The sequence below is a fragment of the Diachasma alloeum genome, unplaced genomic scaffold, assembly GCF_001412515.2.
Source record: "Diachasma alloeum isolate Michigan unplaced genomic scaffold, Dall2.0 Dall_scaffold_00955, whole genome shotgun sequence".
Classification (NCBI taxonomy): Eukaryota; Metazoa; Arthropoda; class Insecta; order Hymenoptera; family Braconidae; genus Diachasma; species Diachasma alloeum.
The window spans coordinates 19,368-34,452 of record NW_021681072.1 but is presented as its reverse complement, the minus strand read 5'-3'; the positions used below and the strand labels follow the sequence as shown (position 1 = coordinate 34,452).

The 15,085-nt window shown below is 43.1% G+C and overlaps 1 long non-coding RNA gene across 1 annotated transcript; it reads right to left on the bottom strand.

Annotated features, from left to right (window-relative positions):
* Nucleotides 1-1,185: 1,185 nt before the first annotated feature.
* On the bottom strand, nt 1,186-2,123 carry LOC114841588. The gene is made up of 2 exons (XR_003783163.1): nt 2,032-2,123; nt 1,186-1,337 (listed from the first exon to the last, which is right to left on the bottom strand). It is a non-coding gene; the product is annotated as an uncharacterized LOC114841588 (long non-coding RNA).
* Nucleotides 2,124-15,085: the final 12,962 nt, after the last annotated feature.

The following is a 15,085-nucleotide window of genomic DNA, read 5'->3' as shown; positions in this document are numbered from 1 at the left end:
GTTTGACCCTCCCCTTAGTGACCCTTGTGACGTTTGACCCTCCCCCTAGTGACCCTCGTGACGTTTGACTCTCCCTCTAATGATCTTTGTGACCCTCCCTCTAGTGACCCTCGTGACGTTTGACTCGTCACCTATTGACCCTCGTGACGTTTGACGTTCCATCTAATCACCCTTGTGACGATTGACTCTCCCCCTAGTGACCCTTGTGACGTTTGACCCTCTCCCTCTAATGATCCTCGTGACGTTTGACCCTCCCCTTAGTGACCCTCGTGACGTTTGACCCTTCCCCTAGTGACCCTCGTGACGTTTGACTCTCCCTCTAGTGACCGCCGTGACCTTTGACCCTCGTGACCCTCGTGAGGTTTGACCCTCCCCTTAGTAACTCTCGTGACGCTTGACCCTCCCATTAGTGACCCTCGTAACGCTTGACCCTCCTCTTAGTGACCCTCGTAACGTTTGACCCTTAGTGAAATTTACATACTTCATGTGCTAAGTCAACATATCTCTTTTTTTTAGTGACCCTCGTGACGTTTGACTCTCCCTCTAATGACCCTTGTGACGTTCGACCCTTCTTCCAGTGACCCTCGTGACGTTTGACTCTTCACCTCGTGACCCTTGTGACGTTTGACGTTCCATGTAATCACCCTCGTGACGTTTGACTCTCCCCCTAGTGACCCTTGTGACGTTTGACCCTCTTCCTCTAATGACCCTCGTGACGTTTGACCCTCCCCTTAGTGACCCCCGTGACGTTTGACCCTTCCCCTAGTGACCCTCGTGATGTTTGACTCTCCCCCTAGTGACCCTTGTGACGTTTGACCCTCTCCCTCTAATGACCCTCGTGACGTTTGACCCTCTCCCTAGTGACCCTCGTGACGTTTGACTCTACCTCTAGTGACCGCCGTGACCTTTGACCCTCGTGACCCTCGTGAAGTTTGACCCTCCCCTTAGTAACTCTCGTGACGCTTGACCCTCCCATTAGTGACCCTCGTAACGCTTGACCCTCCTCTTAGTGACCCTCGTAACGTTTGACCCTTAGTGAAATTTACATTCTTCATGTGCTAAGTCAACATATCGCTTTTTTTGGTGATAACCCAACGAGTTAAGGGGGTCATCCCATGTGGCGGCCGGTTTTTGATGCTATATTTGGGAATTTTTTGTGGAGAAATGAACGAAGTGACAACATCGAAATTTTTACTACATATTTATTGGCATTCCAAGATAACACTCTATTTTTTTGGGACAAAACTCATTGACCCATGCCGAGCTATCCAGCGGCAAAGTCAGTCATGAAAAAAAAGGGGTAAAACGGTATACACGATTCCGAGAGTGCTGATGATCTGAAATTAAAAAATAAAACGGGTTCTCAATCTGTGAAGGTTCAGCTATCTGCTGAACTAGGATTTTTCAAAAATATCAAAATTTGAATTTTTGGCAGGCTCTTGAAATTTTTTTTACGAATTTTGGTGTTTTTTTTCGACTATTTCCTTAAAAAAAAAAACTAGTTTAGATATCGCAATTATCTTAGTTCAGCAGATGCATAGACATCTACTGAGTAACTCTTCCAAAGTTTGTTGAAATCCGTTCACTAAATTTCGAGTTATCGTGTCAGCCAATTTCGAAAATGCAGTTCCGAGAAAAACGCGTTCGAAGAATTCACATACCATTATCCGGTATTGAGTGTTTGGCCCAATTCACTGCTATAACTTTCGAATGACTTCGAATATCGAAAAAATACTTCGTACGCATATTCTACGATATATATAGATGGAATTAGTGTAAAAAAAAATCGATTTTTTCAACTCGACACATGGGATGACCCCCTTAAGTCAACTTGACTCTCCACACAGAATTAAAATTTGGAGGTAACTACTTAAAACTGCGTAAAGGATTAATTCCGCAATTTTATAATAATAGGGTAAAAAGTTAAAGGACAGTAGAATAAAGATTCGGCGTCATTTGTACTAAATTTCCCAGTATCGATGACATAGCCGTTTTTTTGCTCTCCTGTAAAATTCCATTTTATGCACTTACCTCGTTTTACCACTTCACTACAGAGATCATCGTCGCGCACGTGCAAGATTGTCTTCCGCGCCGAAGGCGAGGATGGCAAGCACGTGGGGGAGTGTGATGTTTTCCATGGCGAGGTGTGTATATTTATTTTCGTGTCGAGGGACCTGCAAACCTGGACCTGGACCTGGGTTTTTCAGGTCCCGTGACACGAAAATTAATTTTCAGGTCCCGTGACACGAAAAGAATATTTTCTTCGGCTCAGTCCAAATTTTGTACGTGTTATGGGTACGGGGCTCGTGCCGCAGAACGCTGAACAGCGCCGCCTATAGCGATATTTGGCTCTATTATGACGAGAAGCCGATGAGCGATTCCCTCATCGCACGTCTCAACAAAGGTGGTGGAACCGCGCGCCTACTGACAGGGTAAAAAATCGATAGTAAAGAGATCGGTTTGCATAAAATGTATTTTTGGCCTCGTCACTCCGACTCTCAACTGACTCTCAATTTTCTCTCAAACACAGGAAATTATGGATAGTCCAAATATCAACTTGGTCCATCCCTATAATTTTCTCGAAAACAGGAGAATTTTCCTAGAATTTTCTCGAAAACCTAAGAATTTTCTAAAACGTTCTCGAACACCTTAGAATTTCCTCGATTTTTTTTTTGAAAATTCGAGATATAATAGGAGAGGGTGGGGCAATATGGGCGCCAGATTTAAATAATGAGTTGAATTCGATCAAATCTACTGTTCCGACTTCATTTGAAGATCATAAAAGCCAACAGATTCTCATAAGAGTGCGTCGTAAGAAAAAACCGGGTAAAATGGATACCTTGATTTCTTTCTCAATTTTTTATGTTTCAACAATTTTATTCAATTTCTGAAACGCTAGTCATGATTGCGATTTTCAAATTGAAAAAAAAAACTTATTTTTGATGTTCGCCATGGGGGTGGTAAATCAAATTTTTCCTTCCTCATTTATCCTCCTCTCCGCCTATTGTTTTATCTCAAGCAGCACAGTTCTGGAGGGTATCTGCAAGTATACTAAAAAGGCTGTCTAATGTCTGTCCAAAAAGATAACTTGTGTCTAGAAGTTACCTAGAAGTTAACTAAAAGTTATCGTATGACTGCAAGATACCTTTTGGACGGACATTAGTCAGCCTTTTTGGTATACTTTCAGATATCTTTCGCAAGGTTTGCTACTTGGGATGGTGATTTCCTCTGTGAGTAGAAAAGTAATCATCTTACAAATTTCACAAATGGACAAAAGGTCAGATGTGTAGGGCATGCAATTGATAATTGAAAAAGAATTAATAATTTCAAAGTTATTTCAAGAGTAAAACAGGAAATTCAAAGCTCTTTATATTTCAAACTTCAATGTAAAATTTAATAGAGTCGAAGTTTGTTTGTTAATATCTTTCCCAACTCTAATTTTTGTTTATAAAAAAATACCGATACGATTCTCTTGGAAAATGTCTTTTAAAACTTTTCTTTATTTTTGGATAGAACCAAATTTTTCGGATGTCCATTTTAGCCCACTCTTGAATAATTTCTCAGTTGTAGACTTTGCCAAGAAGCAATTTTTAAAAATCGGTTATTGAAAATGTTTTGAGTGTTCATTTTAGTCCCGCCCATACAGATTTATCAGGTGTCCATAATGCCCAATGAAACGATTTTCAAAAATTTGAATTATGAAAAACAAAAAAATTCGCAAATTTTTGAGTGTCCATTTTACCCCGAATGTCCATATTACCCCACCCCCCTCTAATTTTTTCAAAAACCAAAGAATTTTACTAGAATTTTCTCGAAGACCTAAGAATGATCTAGAACTGTCTCGAAAACCCAAGCTTTTTTTGGAATTTTCTAGAAAACTGGAGAATTTCTTTTAATTTTCTAGAAAACTAGAGAATTTCCTTGAATTTTCCAGAGAATAGGAAAATTTTCCCGAAAACCTAGAGATTTTCTTGAACGTGCTCGGAAACCGTAGAATTTCCTCGAATTTGGTTTGAAAACTCTAAATATCCATATAATTTTTTCAAAAACTGGAGAATTTTTCAGAATTTTCTCAAAAACCGAGGAATTCTCTCGAAAATCGGAAATATTTCTCGAAAACTTCATGGGAAACATGAGAACATCTACCGGAAAAAATAAACACGAAGAAAATAAGAAACAAAAATTGCGGGGCCCTTTCCAAGCCCCACTTTTATATGTCACCCTGGTTTCCTGCCATTCCCGCAGTTACCGACATAGCTATGGTTCGGATAAAGCTTCTTGCTTTGACCGCAAAGTGGGGGGGCGTAAAATCGCCACTCGAGAAAAAAATCCCTCCATGCGGGCCTTAATTTCAATCAATTGATAGAAAACAATGTTATAAACAGTGCAAATATAAACTAATAATTCGTCTATCCACGTTTATTGTGTTTTCAAATATCATTTCCCCCTTTTTTGCTGCAGAAAATGACAATCCTATTAGCCATGCAACAGCCACGCAAGTACCGTGGCTCCTAGATCACCAGGGTTGATAAGCGCACTCAGAACGTTGAAGCGATTGAAGTATTTTCTTCGCCAAATTTTTGAGTGTAGAGTGGGAGTGACAGTAAAACATTCCGACACTTCCTAGCATCATTCGAAAATGAAAAAATTAAAATAATGAAGGTGGATGAGGAAAGGAAAATTTTGTCGATGGGGCTCCTTTTCATTTGAGACTGATAATTATTCAATTAACAACAATTTTATGCTCAATTTCTTGTTAATCAGTGTATTCATGAGTGGAAAATATCATCATTGTTTGGGCAACAAGGGATTTTCATCGGACAAAGTTGGTGTGGCTGCCCTTTGATATGGATACATACTTAACTATAATATATGTGCTCTCATTTACTATAGGATTTACAGTCAAGCTGACCTTGTGTATTTTAATTTTCTTTCACTCTTCTTGTATTAAATTACCATTTTTCCATAGTTCACCAACAATTCACGATTCTGTGACACGTGTTAAATTATTTTTAAAATGTACATATTTATAAATTAGAAAAATGCAGAGATATCTCCTTAAACTGTAGGACCTCTAAAATAGCAATTCCACATCTAATAAGAAATGAAAAAAAATTTATGTTTCCGATTGTCATCACGATTTTTTTTTCTGAGAAGGAGTACATGAGATCACGCTCTCATAGAATTTTTAGGGGGATTCGATTTTTTTCAGAGTTATGATTTTCCAAAAAATTTCACCATATTCACTTGAATATTTATTATTTGAGAAATAGGGGAAATAGTCTAATTTAATTATTAGGAATCGATTTTCGTTTCTATATATGGGGCCTTCTCCGTCAAACCAGACAGTTATTTTTCATTATCTCTCAGAATGTCTCACCAATTTTTCAGGGTGTTCTGGGGCTCGAAAGAAGTATTCCAGATTTTTTACAGAATTTTCGTACCGCTCATTCTTTCCCTACAATTAGATTTTCTTTCTCGCTGAAGATACCGCATTTCTCCGGTTCTATGCTTTCAAAAATGATGATTAAAAAAAAAAGTGTATTTTTTCCGAACATTAGGATGGAAGTATCATCAAAGGTCACAAACCATCAGGAAATCCATTTTAGCTAAAAAAAAAAGAAAAATATTTTTTTTCCCCCACTTGGACACTTTTAATTTTTTTTTCATATTTCTTGACATCATTTTTCAGGTTCCCCGGTGATTACAAAAAAAATTTCAGAGTGGAAAGCCAAAATTCTGTAGCCCAGCGATAAAAAAATTACAATCAATACAGCTCTCAGCTGAGTTGTCTCAGAATATCTTCGCATCTAACAAGGATAGCGAAGTTTTTGTAATAACCTTGTTTGGTGAGGAACTAGATTTAGGGTGGATTGGGAGGTTAGAGGATCGTCGGTGTGAAATAATTGTTGAGGGTCTTGAACTAATATCTACGTGCATTTATNAGTCGCGATGACTCTGGCGATTGGCCACTGGGCTGGTGGAAGGTTATCGTCGACCATCAGCACCATGTTACCAACCTCGATGTTCTGCTGACGTGTCTTCCACTTGTAGATCGACTGATATGGTTGGAGACACTCTTTGGACCACCTGGACCAGAACCGTTGAACTATCTGAGTCGTTGGGTTCCATCTCCTCATCTTGAGAGGATTCTCGTCGATGTAGGAGGACTCTGGTATTACTTGAAGATTCGCTGGTCAAGAGATGTCCTGGGGTGAGAATCTGGAAATCTTCTGGGTAGTCTGACATCGGACAGATTGGCCTGGAGTTTAGACAGGCTTCAATCTGAATCCAGATGGTGTTGAGGTCCTCAAATGTTAATGTTGTCGTTCCCAAGACTCTCTTGAGGTGATACTTCGTTGAATTCGCGGCTGCTTCCCATTGGTGGCGAGAGCAGCCTGAATATTTTGGTGATGGAGCCTTTTTTTTGTTGATCTGCTGCGCTAACGAAGGTGGTGGCGTTGTCATTGTACATGACAGCTGGAATACCCCGTCTTCCGGTGAATCTCTTGTAGACTGCGAGGAAGGCTTCTGTTGTTTCTCTGCTGACGAGCTGTAGGTAACCGGCTGAGATGGTGAAGCACACCAACACTGCGATGTGCACTGATCCCGAGCTTGAGCATTTGTAAATGCTTTTGTTGGTGAGACTCTGGTTGCGGGCAGTTGACCCATCTGCTGCTGAGCTTGACTAGCTCGGTGTCTGGCGCAGATAGCACAGCGTAGAATGTATGCTCTAACTGTGCCTCTGCCACCGAGTATCCTGTAACGTTGCCAAGTGTAGACTAAGGTGAGCTGAGTCCCTCCATGGAGGGTCTTCTGGTGAGCTTCTGCGATGACGAGTGTGGTAAATCTGGACTGACGTGGCAAGATTATTGGGTGGATCTCTTCTGGGTGATGTTCTGAAGTTCTGGGTTGGTGACTCCTGGGTAGCTGTTGATTTTTGTCGAGTACCCGGAGAGCTGAAACGAAGTACTGATGTGTTATTTTACCCAAAATAATTTCACATCGTTGATTTCTCTGGTCGTCAGGATAGATCCCGGGGGCATTGTTCGCCTCCTGAATCTGTCGATGGCTCTGTTGTTGGTCGCTGTGACTGCTAATNCTGCGAACAGCTTCGCCATCGTGCTGGTTCTGTTGAGGAGCTCGGCTATCTCGTTGATTCTCTGTACAACTGGGTGGGCTTTCACTGGATTGGTTTCTTTGGCCACTTCTGGGATGTCCATGGGTGGAGCATCGATGGTTGATTGTGGCCAGTCTTCAGGGTTCTGATTCATCCCATCAGGTCCCGTCCATCAGAGGTGATATTCTGCTAACTGATCTTGAGTTATGCCCCTGGAGGCGCAGTCGGCTGGAATCTTCTTCTCACTGACGTATCTCCAAGTGGCATTCGGGAGAATTTACTGGATTTTGATCAATCTTGTTGTGGACGAAGTCTCTTCATCTTGAGGGTGGACTCCTGATCCACGCGAGTGTCCCTGCTGAGCCTGACCAAAGGTGAGTTTCTGTCTGGTCTAACTGGAGCATTTTCTGCGTTGAGGTTACTAGTTGAGTTAACGGGAGAACTGCGATGAGTTCCAGACGTGGAATCGTCATGCGCTTGATCTGACTGACTGTTGACTATGGTTGTTGAGGCTGGCTCGTTGATGTTCTGAGTGCGAATGTATGCTCACCGCACTCATAGCTACTGTTGAGGCGTCTGCAAATCCTTGTAGCTGAATGTTGAGTGTCTGAGGTGAGAGCTTGAGCCATCTGAGAACTGCAACTTTATCCAACTCGGTGAGTTCCTGGCGAAATGACTCCCACCGGTGACTGTACTCTTTCTGGAGAGGGTCATCCCAATTACATTTGAGTTTCTGGAGATCCTGAAGGAGAATTATCCTCTGGACGACGACTGGAGCGATAAAACCCAACGGATCGAAGATCTGGGCTATCTCTGAAGAGACAATTCTCTTGGTGATCGTCTCTGTGTTGAAGTCTCTGAATTTGTACTGGAATGTGTCGGACGACTGATGCCAACACCGACCCAGTACCTTGGTGACGGACTCTTCAACCTGGTTGACTTCTCCCTCTGTTGATAGGCCGAGCTCATGCAAGAGCTGAGGGCAATTACTGCTCTACTTCTGGAGAGGGAAGCCTCCTGCCTGGCGATGTCCTTGTAGCTGCTATGCTATCTCCTTGAGTTCTACTGGTGAGTCTGCTCCGCCGTAGATGTCGTCTATGTCACGACCTCTGGCGATTGTCTCGACGGCTGCTGAAAATCGATGACCTTCATCCACTGCTGGTTTCTGGGGAACTCTCAGAGATAGCCATGGAAAGCAATTGAGACCGTAGGTGACGGTGGTGAGCCGGTAGGTGAATTGCTGCTTGTCGTCAACCCACAAAATTCTCTGAAGATCTCAATCGTCTTGGTGATCTCGTATTTGCTTGAATATCCTATCTTCGTTAGTGTCAAACATGAGCCTGTGCTTTCTCGTCCATGTTGAAACGTTCATGGCGTTGCCCTGAAGTTTTCCATCAGGATACTGTATATCGTTGAGTGACTTTCCTGATGAACTGCAGCTGGAGCCGTTGAAGACGACTCTCAACTTGTGGTGATTGCCTGTGCTCTCAGAACCCCATGGTGAGGAAGATAATAAACTGGAGTGGGTTCTGGGGACTCTATTGCTCTTCTCATATGACCCAAAGCCTCGTACTCATTGATGAACTCCTTGTACAGTTGGGCATATGCCTGATTATTGGTGAGTTTACTGACTGCTGATCTCAGCTGACGTGAAGTCTTGAATTTCGACTCCCTGAGAGCTGCTGAAGATGTTTTCAATGAGAACCTCACGATGTAACGTCCCGTTGAATCTCTGCTATTGGTCTGAAGCGATTCTTGCACTTCAGCTCGTCTGGTGATAACTCTGAGTATTCTGAATGCTGATCTGTTGTTGATGGCTGGAGTCCTTCAATACGGCTCTCAGCTTCTGATTGATTTCCTTTCCAGGCCCTTGATGCGGTAGATGAGATGCTGAAGAGGCTTCTGGAAGTTCTGATGTCTCTATGATGTGGATCGTAACCTTGTTCCACTCTTGTTGATCCTCTGTGTGATAGCTCTGGTGTTCATTTTTCTGTCAATGCCGGGGGCATTGAATGTTATCAATGCCAGGGCATTGAGCTATGTCGACTTGAAGGTTTAACATTGTTCCTTCAGTTGACTTCTGCTGTTGATGGCTGGTCCCTGACTTGTGATGAAGCTCTGTGATGTTGCTCATTGAAGAGTCCTGTACTGCAGTTGAGGCAAACTTCGCTGAGTAACCTGGATTGATTGAGCTTGATAGCGTCTAATCAAAATTGTGTCGACACATTTTCTTCTGGTTGACGTGAACTTGACATTGAACCGCCTCTGTTGTCAAGTTCCTGCTATAACTGATTGTACCAGTCTGCTGTTCATTTAAGTCGGCTAGGTGAAACTATTCTGAAACGCCGATCCCAAGTCTGCTGAACTCCATTGATGATCTTCGGAGTTATAGTTGATGTGATAACTGCTGTTCTGATGGTCGCGTCTCATTGGTGAGTCTTTGCCCTCCTGCTGATGATATTCTTCTTTCTGGTAAGCCCGTTGTCGACAAGAAGGAGGCATAAATCCCCTCGATCGACGCCAAGCATATTGGTGATGATTGCTAGGGGGAGAAGCACAGGGTGAGAAACGTATCACTTGCAAATTAATAATAAATGGAAAATGATACTTAGCTCTCATTCCCTGGAATCTCTGACTTCCCCGCGATGTCTGCTGTTGATGTTCTCTCTCATTGATCAGTTGATTGGTGAGGTTCTCATTCTTCCTGAAGATCAATGAGGTTACTGTTGAATTATAAATCTTGGTAGCAATTCACTGGATCATCTTGTTGAATGTCTGCACGTTGTTGATACTCTGGAATCTGTTCTGGTTGATGTACTCGTAACTCGGAGATGAATGACACCTCTGTTCCTGATTGATGAGGTCTCCGGCCTTGCTGGAGAATCCTCTTGGTGATTTGATTATTTCTCGGGCTGTCGCCAACAGCACCGATTGTTGATCTTCTGGAGTTGAGTTGACTTCGAGTTCTCATTGGTCAGTTGATTGTTGAAGTTAACTGCTGCTGTTGATGTACTGGGTTTAACTGTTGAGAATGACCAATGAGAAAGTGAATGTGTTGATTATATTCAGGAATCATTCACGGCGAAAAGTCACTGAATTCCTGCCACTCTGAAGGGTCCCCGTCGAGGGTCTTCAGAGCGCGTTCCCTCAGCTGATTATGCTGTAGGGCGTCTGGCGATGTACTGATCAGTTGAATTTTCTCAGCTAAATGACCCCTCAGCCTGTTGATCAGCCTCACACACTGCTTTCTGGTGGTGGCTGCCTGCTCGTGCACTCGGTTTGCTAGTTACGGGTGATCGTGAGGAATGGACTCTATCAGGCTTTCCTAAATGGTGAGTAATTCTGTCCATTCCGAATCCAGGATCCTGTCATGACCGTCCAATTCCTTGGAGGTGACATCCTCGTCGGTCATGTTGACCCTGGTGAGCTCGTGGTAGACCTCGATGATGCTGTTTACTCTGAGCTGAATCTGTCTCGACTGACTGAGTTGATGTACGGTGAGACCCTCCTCTGTAATCTGAATTGCTTCGGAATATCTTTTGTTGACATCCGCAATTAATTTATCCCCCTGAATGAGGGCATCTCCATGGTGTGTCGATGACAACCGTTGGAATTTCTGCTGGTGAGGTTTCTGAAGTCGCGGAGGGGTCTACTGAATCATTATTCATCTGTAATCTTATTCTCAATTACTGTTTCGGGGTCTGACATGGTGATGTACTGTGTTGTTTACAACCTGTCAGATTCCGCGGTGAGTGAATGCGAGAGTGTCTACTTTACCGACCGCCGAGAGTTACCAATCGTTGAGGTGATGTACTGCGTCGGTAAACGGTCGACTCTGCTGCTCTGGAGTGCCGCCTGTTGCTAGGCGCGTGGGCCCGCGCTGAAAGGGTTCGGCGACACTCGGTAATTTCCGCTGACTCTCGACTTCACAACACGTTGAGGCACTGGAGGACACTGTTGTTTACACTTCTATTGTTCTGAGAATGTAAACACTGGCACAAACACGACTGGTACTGTCCGTTGAGTTTCTCTCCGTCGACCGACTCATGTAGACCCCGAAAGTTCGTTACACGAGGCGTCTTTTTAAATTCACCCGAATTCGATCACACTAATTACTCTCAAATCCGGCTCGAAGGACCAATATTTGGTGAGGAACTAGATTTAGGGTGGATTGGGAGGTTAGAGGATTGTCGGTGTGAAATAATTGTTGAGAGTCTTGAACTAATATCTACGTGCATTTATTCTCGAGTTCGAACCACGCTTTGTCAAATTTACAAAAACAGCTTATCACTTGTTGATCGTACTGAGTTAATTTAATTGTCTATCGATTTTGCACTGTGAGTCACTGGTTGAATGGCCAATAAATAACGTGATTTTCTTTTACTGAATTTCTATCGCCGAGTTAATAGACGCTAATGTACTGTGGTTTAAACTCTACAGAGTTGAATTCCATTCAAAACGTGCTATACGACAGACCGTGATGTACTTGATAACTAGTGAGCTAGGTGAGGTTCAAAGAGCTACTAAGGTGCGATACTGCTTGGTACAATGATCTGAGACTAACTAACGCTGAGATTCGATGATTGACTAGGCCTGACCGTTGACCCGAGGTTTCCCGAAGATTTTCGTAAGTGGCCGATCTGTGGTCAACCGTTGATGTACTGAATTTTAACTACGTTTCAAACAAACCTTTTTTGTAGCTCTCAATCCGTTCTACAAAGAAGGTCCTAACGAAAAGGTCGGCATCTTTCTCAGATTCCGAGATATTGATTGAAGACTCCCCAATAAGCGAAATTTATTTATACTGTCTCACCGTTTGGTGAGGGGCAATTCATAAGCATAATCGTGGTATCACTGGCTGATGTAATCAATTGTGATCCCAGTGAAATCAATGTCATCATATGACAACGGTCAAACGTCACGAGAGTCACAAAGGAATGGTTAAATTTTCCGAGAGCCAAACGACACAAGAGTCACAAGGGGATGGTCAAATTTCACGAGGGTCAAAGGTCACGAGAGTCAAACGTCCCGAGGGTTGCAAGGGGATCATCAAATTTCATGAGAATCAAACGTCACGATGTTCACAAAAGAATGGTTGAATTCCACGATGGTCAAACGTCACAAGAGTTAAACGTCAAAAGGGTCACGATTGAATCGATTTACTGCTTCGCTATTGAACTAATTGGAAAAAAACATTAAATCCTTGCAGACACTTCCCACCATTTCTTCTATTTCACTTTTTTTTTCAACAGAAATTAAGAGATTATACTAGCTACAGCCTTCCAGTTTGACCCCCCCTTTTATTGTACCTGATTCGAATGGCCCCCTCCTCCATTCCCTGGATTTTTGTCATAATTTTCTGAAGTTTAGTTCAGAATATATTAATTATCAAATTTGAGCAGGTATTGCTTGGAGATGACAAAAGCTAAAAAAATTGAGATAAAATTAGCTCCCCACGGAAAAACTAGCAACTTGAGCAACTAAGAAGAATCTATCGTCCGAAGCAATAGTTAATTAACTACATCTCCCAAGAATTAGGCGATATTTAAAGTGTTGATTCGGTTTAATAATTGCTAATGTATAATAAATTAACAACTTTCTCTGTTGCACTCTCAGTGCTTCAGGCCTTTGAAAAATTAGGGCTCATTTCCATCACGCGAATCGGTGCGAAATCAGTGATCAAAGGTGGATTTCTGGATGTAGCAAGTAAAATACCTTAACAACTTTGTCATTACCAATTCTTCCAAACTGAATTATTCCAATCTGAAGAAGTCAGTCGCCAAGCGGTGAAAAAGTCTCATTCGAGTTTGCTTATAAGAGAGTTTTCAATCAATATCTCGGAATCTAACAGAGATATCGAACGTTTTATTAAGACCTTGTTCGAAATGCAGCTAAAATCTCCATATTTGTCACGGTCAACTAACTCGGCCATCTCCGAAAATCTCCGTGACCTCTCGGGTCAACGGACACAGGTTAGCGCGGCACCCGGAAGAGTCAGTCACTTCAATTGTGTTTCAGTATCGTCACGATCTAGTATATTCAGTCAATTAGTATTCCAAATTTAATATCCTTATTCAGTACATCACCCTGTCGAATAGATTCAGTTTAACTTTAGTGACTCAACGAATTACAGTGAAAAGAAAATCATCAGTGCAATTAGACTTTCACCAGTGAAATTACCAAAGAGTGTACATAAAATTTTGACAAGTGGTTCGAGCCCACAAAATAAAGTGTGATTTTTTAAATCCGGCGAAACGTAATTTTCCCAACATCTCCTTCCACATTTTCATCCCACATCCACCCTAAACCTAGTCATTCACCAAACAGTGGTCCTTCGAGCCGGATAGTGGGTGAAAACGTGTGTAAAGTGTTGTGGAAAATTCAAGGGACGCCTCGTGTCGAACAAACTTTCGGGGTTCGCACGGGCAAATCAACGGATAGTGCTAGAACATTCGCTTTGTTTACACCCGCAAGAGCGACGGGGTAACAAAGGACATAGTGAGTGTATCATTGTCGGAGATCGGGAAATCTCGGGAGTGACGAGTGTCGCCGAAGCCCACCAACGCTTGGCCACGTGCGCCACGTAGCAGGCGACTCATCAAAGTTCGGCAGTCTGTAACTCACCCAACTCTCGGCAGTCGGTAACTCAACAGCCATCCGTAGCCCCTCAACAGCCGATAACTCACCTAAACCGACAACTTAGCACGGACAATTACCATGGCAGATGACACTCAGGTCAACGAACCCAAAGAAGAAATTCAACAACCAGGGAGCGGTAGTGAGGAAATTGTGCAAGTCACACAAGAAGAGGGACTGCCAGCAAAAAATAAAGCAGTTATAACTAAGCCGATCACCACTCCTGAGGAAATCAACAGTCCAAGTGGATCGTCAGGATCAAAAGAGCCCGCTCAACAAGAGTCAACGCCTGCAGCTTCAAAAACAGCACTCACCATGCAGCAGGAAGGTCAATTAAGACTATTAACATTCAAGGTAGAGTTGAATCCATTGCCGGACGTTGAAAGCGAAGAGGACCTCACCCTAGAGGAGTTAGACGGGCACAAAGGGATAATCGAGGCAGAATGGAACGAATATTTTCAAATTTATGCCATTCTAGCCGAGTTTCTTCCCCCTGATCATGAGTACGTCCGAGAGGATACATGAACGAGCCACCAGGACAAGATGACAAGCCTTGATGCTCATTGCTCGGCTGAAGGGTCAACTTGCAAGGAAGAAGGATTCAACTAGCAGCTCAACGGATCAAAACCAGGCAAATCAGCTAAAGCGTCTCGACATCAAGCCATTCGATGGGAAACCAGAGGAATGGAAAGAGTTCAGTGACCTTTTCTTATCACTGGTGGGAAACGTAACGTCAATTCCACCAGTACAGAAATTGGTGAGACTGAAGAGATGCCCGAGAGGTCCTGCAACAGCTCTTCTCTCAACCTTTCAGGCCACGGACGAAAACTATGAAAAGGCTTGGCAGAAACTCACCAGGAAGTACGAGGACCCTAGGCTCGTCGCTCAGTCGCTGTTCAACAGAATTCTAATGCTGCCAAAAATCACCCAAGCGACAGAAGAGAACCTCAGTGCCAATGGAGCAGCAGCATTGGAAACCCTCGATCAACTGCAAGATGTGATGGGGTTAACGAAGGAGAACATCGCTGAACAGCTGATAGCCCATTTGCTGAGGAGATCTCTCGATGCAGAGACACTCAAGTAGTGGGAACTAAAGCTGAGAGACTCCAAGGATTTCCCAAGCCTTAAGGAGTTCGTGGCATTCATCGAGGCCTGCAGCAGAGGAATTAACCCAGGAGCAAAGCTGTTACCAACGAAGGAAATCAATACAGCCATGAAGAAGTCAGCTCCACCAAAGAAAAAGAGCACCTACACAGCAGCAACTCACCAGCAGGAAAATAAGGAGCCAGAAAGGCCACTTCCAAGGAACTGCTGTGCCTACTGTCAGGA